Raw genomic sequence first — 15421 nt, 5'->3', positions numbered from 1 at the left:
CCAATCCTCAGGGTAATAATGTTTTATAATTTGCCAAGGATTAGTATGATTATACCCATCCTCGACTTCAATTTCATAATTATAAATATTTTTTACAAACCATTTATGTATACTACTAGTACTAGAATACTGGATTTTTGGCAAATCCACAGCCATCAACGGATTTGATAAGTCTTTACTGTCTACCGTTTGAGACAGACTAGCCGTACCATGAGCGGATACGATCACTTTAGGTTTAGAAATCATACCTGTATCTTCTGTGGAAGAAGATGCCATACCTTGCAACGCCTTTAATACTTCTGGAGATTGAGTGAGTTCCTCAATCCACTTTTTAAGGTCTTTAGAAGGGGTTTGTTTACTAAAGGTTTTAGTGAGGTCTTCAGAATGCTCAGAAAGAGCTTTAGTGGAATCGGATTCTTGTTTAGATTCTTTTCCCTTTCTCTTCTCCCTCCACACTCTGACTTAATTCTGGGGATCCCAGGTTAAGGTTGCAGGAACCTTAAACAATAAACTTGTTATTGTGTTATGTTTGTTGATAAGTATGCTCTGTGGATGCAGCTTAGTCTGATCTTCCACATCAGAAATTTTGATTTGATTGTTGTTGCAAATAAACTTTATTACTAAACCATTTCATCATAGCATTTACTTCAGAATCAATATATAAACTTGTTATTGTTTATTGTTGTGTAAACGGTCCTCATAGATATCTAACGTTTTGTTGGTATCAGAGCCATTCCTGTTTAAAGTTACTAAGCAACTATACGCATAAAGAATTCATTTAGAAGTATCATAGATAGTTTTGGGCATGCCTACTGAACCCGTTTGATGGCCGTGTGTTGAAAGGCTGAGTAAGGGTATAACCAGGCAGTGGCCGCAACTTGTTGATATTCTAAAATGGATCCTTTATTGTGTAGATCTGCTAGTAGTATTAAATCGGATGATTATGAATCATCAGAAATCAAAAGGGTCATAAATCGCAGTGAATTAATTTTACAGGATTTTAGTAAAGCAATTGATGAATGGGAAATACCTAAGGTTGATAAAGAACAAATCTATAAAGTTTCTAAATTTAATTTATGGAAAACTGATTATGTCATAAAAACAGAAGAAAGAGATTTTCAATTAAGTAAACCATTTGAGAGGATTACTCTTCTCTCTTCTAAAACCTTACAACAACATAAAAGTAAAAAATATAAATATATACATATAGGATTAATCCAAGTAGGTATAAAACCTTTAACTAGAGAAGGACTAAACACAAGTATATTAGCAGTGGTAAGAGATGCTAGATTTTTAAATTTTCAAGATTGTTTGTTAGGATCTGTTGAAACTAGTCTAAGTGAAGGACCTATATCCTTTGAAGTATATCCAGATATGACAATCTCATTAAATGATGTAAATATTTTAGAGAGTATGGTATTAGAAATTAAAACCCATAATTATAAAATGAAGCAAGGATCAATTCCTATAGCTTTAATATATAAGATTCATTATAAAGCTATGAATTCAGCATTTGGTACTAAATATAAGTTACAACCTAAAGTAGGAGAAACAAGATTCCTACAGACAGATTTAACTAAAACTAATACTGTAATTCCTAAAACCATTCAATGGAAAGATATCACATTACCGGAGGAATGGATCTTAGAAGGAGTTGTACCTCCTCCTATGCCAGAAAAGGTAAAACCAAATATAAATTTATAGAAAATTGAACAGTATGAAGATGGTAAAGTTACACTAAAATTTAATAGAAGCCAAAGTTCTAGATATACAGGGTCATCATCTTCTATCATAACAGATGATATGGAAAAACCCTCTTCAAATATACCTTCAGTAATTTATGCAAAATATAAAGAAACTGAACCTAAACCTATTCTTGAAACATTAGTCAAACCTAGGTATTCCACTTCAGATATTCCTAGTCAATCTCTTAAAATGAAAGGTGTTGATTATAGCTCTTCAATTCCTCAAGCAGTTTATAATCCTGTTGACACCTATTTAAACCAGCAATCAAACTTAGTAAATTCATCCCCTGAATCACCAACAGCTTCGGCTATCACTGAAAATATAAATGAAATAAATAGAGAACTAAATGTACTCAGTAAAGAAGACATCGAAACAGGACTAATAAAAGAAATAACAAAAACTAAAAATTTGATGAAGCTAAATAAAATATTAAAAACTCATAATTTTGAAGATTTAAAAGAAGAATACTTGAATTATAAACTGACTACTCAAACTGAAATCAAATTTTTTAATTGGTTTGCATTAATTAAAGAAAATAAATCCTCTAAAAGTTTAAATCCCATCACTGTTAGAAATAAGAGACCAGAATGGATAGTAAATGATAGGACTATACAAAGTGATTTTCCACCTAAAACTATCAGTAAATTCAAATATCAAGATAATGAAATTGTTTGTGCTCCATATAAAATAGCTAGAGAAAATGATACGGATAAAAAACTTATTGAACAAAATAATTTTAGTAATGCAAGTTTAATTTGTTTAAATACACAATTAAAAAGAATAGAAAATTTATTAGAAGAAAAACCAATTATAGATGATAAATTAAAAGGTAACGAGAAGATAAAACCTCACATTTTTAAACCATATCAACTTTCTAAATCTAGTCAAAATGAATTCTTAAGTACATTAAAGACACAACTCAGTAAACTTGAATTACATTCAGATACTACTCAATAAGTAGCACCTGAAACCCCTCAAACATCCAGAAATATAAACATCATAGAAGAAAACTCTCAATCTGAATTCAGTGAACCTGAATCAGAAGATATTAAACAATTTGAATTAAATCCTATATCACATCATGACATAGTAAATATATCACATAGAGAATTAGTACATAGAGCACCGGATTTAGGTCTAATAGATAAACCCAATTCTCTATCTCAATTTAAATATAATGCAACTACATTATATGAAGGGAATATAGATGGACTATCTGAATAGAATATATTAAGTATATTACAACAAATGACAATGGCAGCTAACGCTTATAAAACTCAGTCAATTATATCAGATAGGGCTATAGCAGAAATAATTATAGCAGGAAAAGGTTGGTGGGATTATCACCTAACTGACCAACAACATTTAGAAATATTAAATTCAGTCCAAGTAAATGATGAAGGAGATCCAATATATGATGAAAATGGTGAACCTATTCAAGATGCAGTATCAACATTAATTCTCATTATTTCATCACACTTTATAGGAGACCCATGTCATTTAAAAGATAAAAATGCAGAATTATTAAGTAATTTAAAATGTAAAAAATTAAGTGATTTCCAATATTATAAAACTATCTTTCTTACTATATTAATGTTAAGAGAAGATTCCAACCAAGCCTTTTGGAAAGAGAAGTTCTTAGCCGGACTTCCTTTTTTCTTGGGTGAAAAGGTTAGGAATTATATTAAACAACAATTTGGTAATCCTATACCTTATAATAAATTAACATATGGACAGTTGAATAGTATAATTCAAAAAGAAGGATTACAGATTTGTCATGACTTAAAACTTCAAAGAAATTTAAAATATGAGATGCATAAAACTAAATAGGAATTAGGATCATTTTGTAAACAGTTTGATTATGGCATGACATCTACTTAGCGATGTACAGGCCAGTGTTCTAAAACAACTAAGCCTAAAACCTATTATAAAAATAAGCATTATAAAAAACATTATAAATCTAAACCAAGCCAAGAAAAATACTATCATAAAGAAAAGTCAAAACCTTATAAGAAATATAAAAGAAAGCAACCATATAAATCCCCAAATAAAGCTTCTTATAAAGATTTAACTTGTTATAATTATGGGAAAAAAGGACATACGTCAAAATTTTGTAGATTCAATAAAAAATTGAATGAATTAAAGATAGAAGAAGATGTGTTAAATAAAATTTATGAATTATATCTCGATTCAGACACCACAGAATCAGAAATAATAGAAAGTGACAATCAAATTGATGAACTAGGGACAACAACTAGTTCTTCAGAAAAATTTATAAATATGCTCACTAAAGATCAAAGTACACTTTTAGAAGTAGTAAATAATATAACTGATAATGAGACTAAAGCTCAACTTCTTAAAAAATTAATAAAAAGTTTTGACGAAGAAAAAGAAGTAAAAGAGATAACACCTAAACTTCAGAATAACACTTATGATTTAACTACCATATTAAATAAAAATAAGACTAAAACAGTAGAATTGGAAATCTCCACTAAAGAATTACATAAAGAAATTAAATATCTAAAGCATGAAGTTAATGAATTAAAAGTACAATCTCAACAAAATGCTAAGAAGATAAAATTATTAGAATCTCAACTCATATCTAGTTCTTCTTCTGAAGAACCAGATGATGAAATTAAAGACGAAATAAATCAATTAGAAGAAGATGACGAAGTAAGTAGTAATTTTCTATTTTTATTACAAGAAATTACTTCACGAAAATACTTAGTAAAAATAAATATTAAACTAGCAAATGATTTTATCATTGATGCAATCGCATTATTTGATACAGGAGCAGATTTAAATTGTATAAAATCCGATATAGTACCTAAAAGATATTGGTTAGATACTAAAGAAAAATTAAGTACAGCTAATAAAACTAAATTGGATATAGTAGGTAAAGTAGAAGCATTAATTGTAAACCACGATTTAGAAATAAAAACAATATTTCTACTTTCTCCTCAAATAAATTATATGGTAATTTTAGGAACACCTTTTATAAATCTAATAACACCTTATTCAGTTGAAGATTGTATTAAATTCAAAATAAGAAATAAGAAAGCTAGACTTGAATTTATAGAAAAACCTAAACGTAAGAACTTAAATTTATTAAAAGCACATTCTATTAGAACTTTAGAAATCAATTCATTAATAAAATCTAAAGAAGCAGACTTAAAATATTTAAAAAATAATATGTGTTTAAAAAGAATTAAAGAACAATTAGAAACTGAATTCATACAAATTAAAATAAAAAACCTACAAGAATATATGGAGAAAAAACTTTGTGCAGATCACCCAAATGCTTTTTGGAATCGTAAACAGCACATAGTTGATTTGCCTTATGAAAATAATTTTGATGAACGAACTATTACAACTAAAGCTAGGCCAATTCAAATGAATCCTGAATTAATAGAACATTGTAAAAAAGAAATCAAAGATTTAGAAAATAAAAAATTAATTTGTAAATCAAGAAGCCCATGGTCATGTGCGGCATTTTATGTTAATAAAAACGCAGAGATAGAAAGAGGAGTACCAAGATTGGTAATAAATTATAAACTATTAAACACAGCATTAAAATGGATAAGATATCCAATTCCAAATAAAAAAGATCTTTTAAAGAAATTGTACAATGCTAATATTTTTAGTAAATTCGACATGAAATCAGGTTATTGGCAAATACAAATTGCCCCTGAAGATAGATATAAAACCGCATTTACAGTTTCTTTCGGTCAATACGAATGGAATGTAATGCCGTTTGGATTAAAAAATGCACCTTCAGAATTTCAAAGAATAATGAATGATATATTTAACCCATATTCACAATTTTGTATAGTTTATATTGATGATGTTTTAGTATTCAGTCAAACTATTGAAAACCATTTTAAACATTTAAAAACTTTCTGTATGATTATAGAAAAAAATGGTTTAGCACTTAGTAAAACTAAAATGGATTTGTTTAAAACTAAAATTAGATTTTTAGGACATTACATTGAACAAGGAATTATTCAACCTATAGAACGAACCTTAGTATTTGGAGAAAAATTTCCTGATGAAATCACTAATAAAGTACAATTACAAAGATTTCTTGGTTGTTTAAATTATGTTATTGATTTTTATCCTAATTTAAATTGTATGATAAAACCTTTACATGATAGACTTAGAAAAAATGCTGGTCCCTGGACCAATAAGCATACACAATTGGTAAAACAAATTAAATCATTAGTTAAAGAAATTCCTTATTTATATATCCCCAATCCAACTGCATTTAAAGTTGTAGAAACAGATGCATCCAATATCGGTTATGGAGGCATATTAAAGCAAAAAATCAATGGTAAAGAACGTATAATTCAATATACGTCTGGACATTGGAACCAGACACAAATAAACTATTCTACTATTAAAAAAGAAATTTTAAGTATAGTGATATGTATAAATAAGTTTCAATCTGATTTATTAAATCAAAAGTTTTTACTTAGAATTGATTGTAAATCTGCAAAAGATGTTTTGCAAAAGGATGTTCAAAATCTTGCTTCTAAACAAATATTTGCTAGATGGCAAGCATTATTAAGTATTTTTGAATTTGATATTGAGTATATTAAAGGCAATGCTAATAATATCCCAGACTTTCTGACTCGAGAATTCTTACAGAACAATGGGAAAGAAGAAGGATAAGGGAAAAGAATCTAAACAAGAATCCGATTCCACTTCTGAGCATTCTGAAGACCTCATTAAAACCTTTAGTAAACAAACCCCTTCTAAAGACCTTAAAAAATGGATTGAGGAACTTACTCAATCTCCAGAAGTATTAAAGGCTTTACAAGGTATGGCATCTTCTTCCACAGAAGATACAGGTATGATTTCTAAACCTAAAGCGATCGTATCCGCTCATGGTACGGCTAGTCTGTCTCAAACGGTAGACAGTAAAGACTTATCAAATCCGTTGATGGCTGTGGATTTGCCAAAAATCCAGTATTCTAGTACTAGTAGTATACATAAATGGTTTGTAAAAAATATTTATGATTATGAAATTGAAGTCGAGGATGGGTATAATCATACTAATCCTTGGCAAATTATAAAACATTATTACCCTGAGGATTGGTACTTTGTTCCCACTGATCCTTCAAAACCTCAGGAATATTATTACAATATTTTAATTGATACTGGTTCAGTAAAAATCAAACATACTTTTGATACTAAAAATAAATCTGTAATTTCGTATTCTTCTATTCAAATAAAACGCGTCATTCATCCCAAAGATTGGCCCGTATCTTCTTTATATACTCCAGTAAGATTTAAAGTTTTGCATAAACACAATCCTACATATAATTATTTTGATTACAAAGAAGCTTGGGAAAAAGTTTTTTGTATTCAAAATCCAACTACCACCCATTCGTGGTTAATATATTTTGATCAACATATCAGAACTGATTTACAAATTCCAAATTGGTTTAAAAAGTGGTGGCAATCAAGAGGTATCTTTGAAGAAATCATTACTCCTGAGATCCTTTCTTTATATCATTATTTTAAATCCCATTATAAACCTACTCCAGGAGAAGTTCATATCCCATCTTTGATGTATTATTGTATGACCTTCTTCACTCCTTGGGTTTATCAATGGTATTTCGATTACCAGTATGTCCCAGGAAGTCAAATTCCTATGTTAGTAAAAAGACAAAATAAAATGGTGGGGATCTTTCAAGAATACCACTACTGAATTAAAAATCAGTCAATGGATACGTAGTAAAATAGCCAGCTCTTCTAAACCAACCTTAACCTATGCAAGTACACATCCTACATTTGGTATCCAGAAAGCCCAATGTCAAGCCAGGTTAGCCGCAGCTAAAACCCCTGAAGAATATAAACTGATCTGTCAAGAAATGTTTCAACAACTTTCTACCAATTCAGACCCTCTAGTAAAACCATCATCCAGTAAATCCTCCTCTAAAACCAGTCATAAAGGCAAGACTAAAGTCATTTCCTCTTCATCTTCATCTGTCTCAATATCTTCTTTTGACGATAGTGATGATGAAGACTCAACAATTAAAATCAAAAGTAAAGCACAGAAAAAAGCAAAAGAGAGAAAAGAAAAAATAAAGCAAAAAGAAAAAAGGAAAGAGAAAATAAAAAGAAAAGAAAAGAAAAAGAAGGACACATCATCGTCCTCATCTTGTTCCGATTCCATATAAAGGCACAAGGAACCTTATTCCTTGATTTCATTATTTGTCAAACAGTAAAAGCCAAGTTACTATTTCCACAGTAAAAGCCAGGTTACTATGTCAACAGTAAAGATTCGGTGGCAGACAAAGCCTGCTTCAGCTTCTCTTTTGTTGACTTCTTTTTCAATTTAGGACAATTAGGCTTGATATGTCCGGGTTTGTTGCATTCATAACAAACCACTTCCGAAGGTTCTTTCTTAGGTAAGTTACCATTTTTGGGTGGAAAGTTCTTTTTGTTCAACTTTTTCTGTGGCCTTCCACTCTTTCTATAGAACTTTTTAAATCTTTTAGCAACGAGTGCTAAATCATCACTATCAAGATCAGAAGAACTTTCTTCACTAGAATCTACTTTCAAAGCCAGTCCTTTCTTTTTCTTATCTTCTATAGTCAAAGGAGATTTCATTTCTTCTGAAACAAGAGCCCCTATAAGATAATCATAAGTGACAGGAGTCTCTTTGTAATTCATAACAGTTCCTATAGAATCCCATTTCTTAGGTAGAATTCTAAGGATTTTCTTAAGAAGCTCATCTTCTGAAATTTCCTTACCGAGAGTTCTCAAAGGATTAACTATATTAGTAAATCTAGAATTTAACTCTGCAATAGTTTCTCCTTTCTTCATACTAAACATTTCATATTCTCTCCAAAGGATATTTATTCTGGATTCCTTTACTCTATTTGTACCCTCATAGGTAACTCTAAGTTTTTCCCATACTTCTGTCGCAGATTTACATCCAGACACTTTGTTGTATTCTGTTGCAACTAAAGCACAATGAAGAATATTGATAGCTTTTGCATTTATAGTAATATCATTCCAATCAGCATCTGTATATTATTCTTCTGTTTTTCTAATACTCTCATCTCCTACAATTCTCATGGGAATACGAGGACCAGTAATAACGTTCCTCCAGTAGTTTATATCAACTGATTTCATGAAATTTTCCATTCTAGTTTTCCAATAAGAGTAATTAGAACCATTGAACAAAGGAGGACTAGAAACAGATTGACCTTCTAATGAAGTAAGAGGAAGTGGGGTTGCCATCGGATCTTATCTCTTAAGCGGTTAAGCTTTGGTAAGTCAAGAGCCAAGCCTCTGATACCAGACTGTGGGTCCCGTATATGTATGGCACAACCCAAGAGGGGGGGTGAATTGGGTTTTCTAAAAATATTTTAGAATTTAAAAACAAAATATAGAATTCTAAGTGCAGCGGAAAAACATAGAACTTGTGAGAATAAATTATGGATTAGAACTTCCTCACAATGTTCTATTCATAAAAATAGAAAGACTAGGCAAAGTGCAGCTATTAATTAGAACTGCTTCACAATGTATTATTCAATATTAGAACTTCTTTATGACGGATAGCTATTATATTTAGAACTTCCTCATAAAGTTTAGAAAATCATATAAGACTGTGTGAAGACAGTTATTGAAATTAGAACTGCTTCACAGAGCTTTACTCAAGTTTAGAAAATTGATTAGAAACCCAATTAGTGAAATATACTGAAAATAGAAGAGCAGTTTAGAACTTGGTATATTCACTTATCAGAATTCCAGAGTTCTAGTGTTCAGAGAAGATAAGACTTATTTCAGTTTTAGAATATTAAATCCATTTACAACTTTAGCATTTCTAAAATATAAATAGAAGTGTAAATAAAGCAGTATCAAGCAAAACTTCAGAAATTAAAAAGATCAACACAGTGATTTATAGTGGTTCGGCACTAACTCGCCTACATCCACTCTCCAAGACTCATCTTGAGATCCTCAACTATGTTATCTCTTTTCAAAGGTAAGAGACAAACCGACAGTACAAGGCAATAGATCAACACCTAGATCTACCCTTTATCCCACTAGATTTTCCAAAGGTTCTAGTTAACCTCAACTCTTTCTATTTTTGGTAGAGTACAGAAACTCAATTGAAGACATTAGAATCTCTCTCACGGAGAAGGTTGCTTGATAGCCTCTTTCACAATAGCTTCTCACCTAAGCTATTACACAATTGTTTATCAAATAAAAACCTGTCGACTAAGGATTACAGAATCTAAATAGACAGACAGAAATGCAAATATAATCACAGGAAAAACAGTTTTTCAGATTAGAAAATCATTTAGAACACAGAACTGTTTTTCAAAAGTAGTTATAAAAATTCTTTTTTCTTTAAAGATAAAAACGTAAAGTGTAAAGATGAAAAGAAAAATGGGGGTAGAGAGTAAGTTTTGAGAGATAAAGGACGTGATCAATAGGTGAATACTTTTAAAACAAAAACTCTTTCTTCCACTTAGTTCAAAACGTGAAAACACCTTTTTATAGAGAGATTTGTGACTCTCGTTTTTAGAAAGTGGATATATTATTTTGAAATCAGAATATTTGCTTTCCTTATTTAGAAGATACGAAAATCTTAGTTACCAAAAATTTATTTTATCCTTTTGGTAAGAAAATAAGAAATGATCTTCCTTTCCTTTAAACATAAAGATTTTCGAAAGCATTTTATTTGGAAAATTTTTATCTAAAAGATACTACTTACTAAAAACGAAAAATGAGATCTTCCTTCGTTTTAGGTAAGAGAATAAATTAAAAATCCTTTAGATCTTCAAAGATAATTTTCGAAAAAGAGAACATATGATTTATTACCAAAATCATTAGAGACATAATCTCTTTAATTTTAGGTAATCAAATCATTTTGATTTTTAAAGAATATTTTCGAAAATAAAATTTTTGACGAAAGAATTTATTTTGAAGAATCTAATCTCCAAAAAATATTTTTGATGAGAGAAAGATTAGTTTATGTGCTTATAGATAAATTTTCTCTCTATCCTACAATGTATTCTAAATACCTGATCATTAGGGTCTTTGAATATCTTCACACGTTATGGATTTTGTAGGACTTGCCTTGTTCGTTTTCTTTCCATAAGAATTCTGCATAAAATAATATTAGCACAAATAATATAATTTAAATTTATTTGTTTTGTTTTAATGATCAAAATTCCGAGATTGGAATTTGACCTTTGAGCCAACAAAAAGGTATAAAAAAAATTGTCATCAATAATGAACATTGAACAAGCCTTCTTACTTTTAAGGTATTCTATTTATTTATAAAAATAAATAAATACATAAATAAATGAATAAATTATAGCCTTGAAAATAAATTATTCATTAGCAATAAATAAAAAATTGAATCCTAATCAAACTCCAACCGATAGTCAGTTAATTACAACGCTAACCTAACAAAACCCTAAACCATAGCAAAACAAATGCACCAAGCTTCAAATACCATTTTTTTAACCGGACATTGATAGTGCCTCCACTTGGGCAACTGTTAATTCTTTGCTATTAGCATCTTTTTCATTATCCATCCATTCTTCTTTCCTCACTCCATATTTGGTAATTTAGTAATAGAGTAGATTTTATCAAGCATTGCAAGTATGGGAGTTACTTATTGTTCAACTTAGAAAGTTAACTCTATTATATCTTTATTATTTGTATTAATGATAGTTGTATCATTTCAGTGTATATAATACATTTCGATATCAATAATATTACGCAGTTCATTTTTTAATTAGCATTACTTTGTATCATGGTATCAGAGCATTTATTTTTCTCTCTCCAAACAAAAGTCAAAGTTGGCAGTTACCTTTCCCTCTTCTTTCTCTTTCTTTGCTTTTTTCCTTTGTGATTTATTCGTCTCTTTTCATTTTTTTTCTTCTGTATATCTGGTTTGACTGAATGGTCTTCAAGTCAATTGCTTCTTCATCTTAATGATCTTTTAGGTAATAATCGAAATTACTATCCAATTTCATCTTGAAATAATATCTTTTCATCATATTCACATCATCTTTTATAATCTTTGGATCTAGATTTGAAATTTGGGAATTTTTTTATTCTTCTTATTCCTATTTTCTATATCAAGAAATCTTCATTAATAATGTTTTGCATTAGTCTATTCTTCTTGTTTTGTTGGGTTTAGAAAGCTTTTGGGGCTTTCTGTGTTGAATCTTTTATTTGTCGATTTTTCCCAAAATATTTTTCTAGGGTTTCATAACTAATCCATCTCTAAACTGTTCTATTTCTCTCAATCCAGTAGATGATGCGTCTTCCCCTTATTTTCTTTATCCGTTTGAGAATCACAATTATGTTGTGGTAATGCCAGAGTTAACATCTAGGTATATTCCTTCTTGGGAAAGGCCTTTCCTGTTGAATGTTTCGATTTGTAACAAACAAGGTTTCTTGGATGACTTTATTCCTTATCCTTCTCCTAAAAGTCGATTGTTCTTATCATGGATGTATTGCAATAAATGTAGTTTCTTGGCTATTAAAGTATATTTCTCCTTTGATCGCTTTGGCAATCTTTTATCTTAGCGATGCTAAGCAAATATGGGATAAGCTGAATCAATATTTTTTATTAATTATTTCAAGTTGATGTGGTATCCTATTGATTTTAGATTTTCCAAGTCTAAGAATTTGCCATTAACAAATTTTAAGAATTCTCATTCTGTTCTTGGAACTGTACACTCTATTTTTAATCAAAGTTAATCAATATAGGAAAGGTTACTTCAGTTGTTGATTCTCTAGTTGAATAGTCCTCTAGTTTGGGGTTTTTTAAAGACCAAGTTCTCAAGCTTCTGTAGTTTTTAAGTGATCAAATTGTTGGCAAGCAACCTTCTGCTATTGCAACTTCATCTTCTTATTAGATTGAGGCTTTATCTCAACCTGGTTCATCTAATGAAGAAGTCAACTTTATAGGTATTCTTTTATTCTCTAACTCCAATTCCTTTATGTTTACTGTGAAATCTATTTATACTTAACATAAATTGTTGCATACACATTTTGACTATTCTCCTTAGATCATGGACACAAGAGCCATTGATCATATTATTTGTCATAAGCATTTATTTTCCAAGTATCTTCCTTTGGTTAATTCTTTTGTTGCTTTGCTTAATGGCATGAAATTCGACAATTGGGACAATAAATGTTAATTCTCATTATTCTCGAGAATGTTTTGCTAGTTCCTACCTTTAATCTGATTTCTATTAGTAAGCTAATCGCTTCTAAATAATTGTGTTGCATTCTTTTGTCTCATTATTGCTTCATCTAGGTCCTTTCCTTATGGATGATGATTGGACTGGTTGGCTTTTTTTTTTTTTTTTTGGTTTCTGATTTTAAACCTTATGTTTTTCCTATTTTGTTAATTCTATTTGTGTTCATTATGTTGTTTTTTATGAAACAAGGCATCATAAAATCAGGTCATTTGGTAGATGATAAAATAAAAGTGTTGAAGCCTATCCTTTCTATACCTTGCACTCAATTTGATTTTCTTTATATCACATATCCTAAGGCCAAACTTATAAGATTACCTTTTTCTTTACACATCTGATTCTCTTGTATCTTTTGAGCTACTTCATATGGATATACAGGGACCCCACTCTCAAAAGGATATTAATGGAAGTCATTATTTTCTTATAATAGTTAATGATTGTACCATATATGTATGGACTTTCCTTGTGAAGAATAAATATGAAGTTTCTTTCCTTGTTCCTCTATTTTATAGCTTTACTAAAACTTATAAAAGATAATGGAATATAATTTTTCCTTCATTCTTTCTTCACCTCTTCTGGTATTTTACATCAAACAACTTGTGTTTACACTCCTCAACAAAATGGTGCAGTTGAGAGAAAACATCAACATATCTTGAATATGGCTAGAGCTCCTCTCTTTTATGCACATTTACTAATTTCATTTTGGGGATATGTTGTTCTTACCTCTACTTACCTTATTAATAGGATTCCCAAGGCCAAATACAATAACAAGAGTCCTTTTTGAACTTTTATTTCACAAACCACCATTATATAATCATCTTATAGCTTTTGTGTGCTTATGTTTTGCTTCTAATCTAGTTTCTTATAGATTTAAATTTTGATTTTAGAGCTAAGACAACTGTGTTTTTTAGTTGTCCCATCGGAGTTAAAGGCTACATTTTATATGATCTTGATGCCGAAATATGTTTTATATATAGAGATGTGTTTCAAGAATCCATTTTTCCATTTACTTCAAAGTTTACTTCTGATATTTGTCTTGGTTCTTCTACTCCTTATTCTGCTTTTATAGATTTTAATTTGAATAATTTTCCATCTTCCTCTCCTACTCATGTGAATCCTATTTCAGACTCTAATAATGTTGATCTTCATATTGATGATAGTGTTATGAATCCTATTTTTGATATTGAACATCGTGTTTCTAATTTACCTGTTAATCTTCCTACTATTCCAACTATTCCAACTTCTATTGATTTACCCATTTCTAATTCCACTTCTTTGCCTTTAAAAAGGAGTTCTAGAACATATAAAACACCATCTTCTTTGCATGAATATCGTTTAACTCATATAAAATCATCAAATCACACTTCATGTGTGACTTCTCATCTATATTTCTTATGATAGACTTTCTCCTGCAACAAGTCATTTGTTCTTCAAATCTCTTTTTTTATTGAACCTACTTCATACACCTAAGCTTCTCAGTCTGATCAATGGAAAAAAGCTATGTTTGGTGAGCTTCAAGCGTTAGAAAATAATCAGACTTGGGTGATTACTTCTCCTAATGTCAAACTAGTAGGGTGAAAATGGTTTTATATATCAAGTTAAGTGTGATGGTTCCACTGATAGGTATAAGGCTAGGCTAGTAACTAAGAGCTACATTTAAAAACCCAGGTTTTGATTGCTAAGAGACTTTTCACTTGTGGCCAAACATACTACTGTGAGGGTCTTCTTGTCTTTGGCAGCTCATTCTAATTGGTATTTTTCTCAATCAGGCATTAATAATGCTTTCTTAAATGGAACTAACTCTTGGTTATCAACCTAAGGGGGAGTATCAAGTTGGTTCTAACTGGGTTGTAAGTTGCAAAAGTCCTTGTTAACTTGAAGTAAGCATCAAAATAATGGAACTTGAAATTTATTAATAGTTTGATTAAAGAGAGTTTTACACAATCTAAGTCAGATTATTCACGGTTACTAAGTTCACATGGCTTTTCTTGTGCATGTGGATGACATAATCATAGGCAACAATAACTAGTATTTAGTTGATCAATTAAAGACACAATTGGCATCAAATTTTAAACGAAAAGACATTAGAAATTTATAGTATTTCTTAGGTCTTGAGGTGGCTAGATCTGTTAAGGAACTATTCTTTCCTAAAGGAAGTGTGTTTTACAAATGCTTGAAGAATTTGGTATGCATGATGCTATACCTAGTTCAATTCCAATTGATGTTAACATTAAGTATACTAAAGTTGGAGCTGAGTATGTGAAAGATCCTATTGTTTTTATACAACCGGTAGGAAAGTTGATGTATGTAACTCTTACAAGACTTGAAATATCTTATAGAGTTTATATATTAGCTAAGTTTATGAAGAAATTGAACATATGGCAATAGCATACAAGATACTAAGAAATTTAGACGGATCTTTATGCCAAGGT

General features: G+C 30.0%; 1 pseudogene; it reads left to right on the top strand.

The window, feature by feature from the left end:
- Positions 1-894: 894 nt before the first annotated feature.
- LOC149495558 (uncharacterized) lies at positions 895-14387 on the top strand (annotated as a pseudogene).
- Positions 14388-15421: the final 1034 nt, after the last annotated feature.

This window comes from Jatropha curcas, chromosome 6, assembly GCF_041381405.1.
Source record: "Jatropha curcas cultivar XTBG-Jc1 chromosome 6, XTBG_Jcur_1.0, whole genome shotgun sequence".
Classification (NCBI taxonomy): domain Eukaryota; kingdom Viridiplantae; phylum Streptophyta; class Magnoliopsida; order Malpighiales; family Euphorbiaceae; genus Jatropha; species Jatropha curcas.
This window is presented reverse-complemented; position numbering and strand designations above follow the sequence as displayed.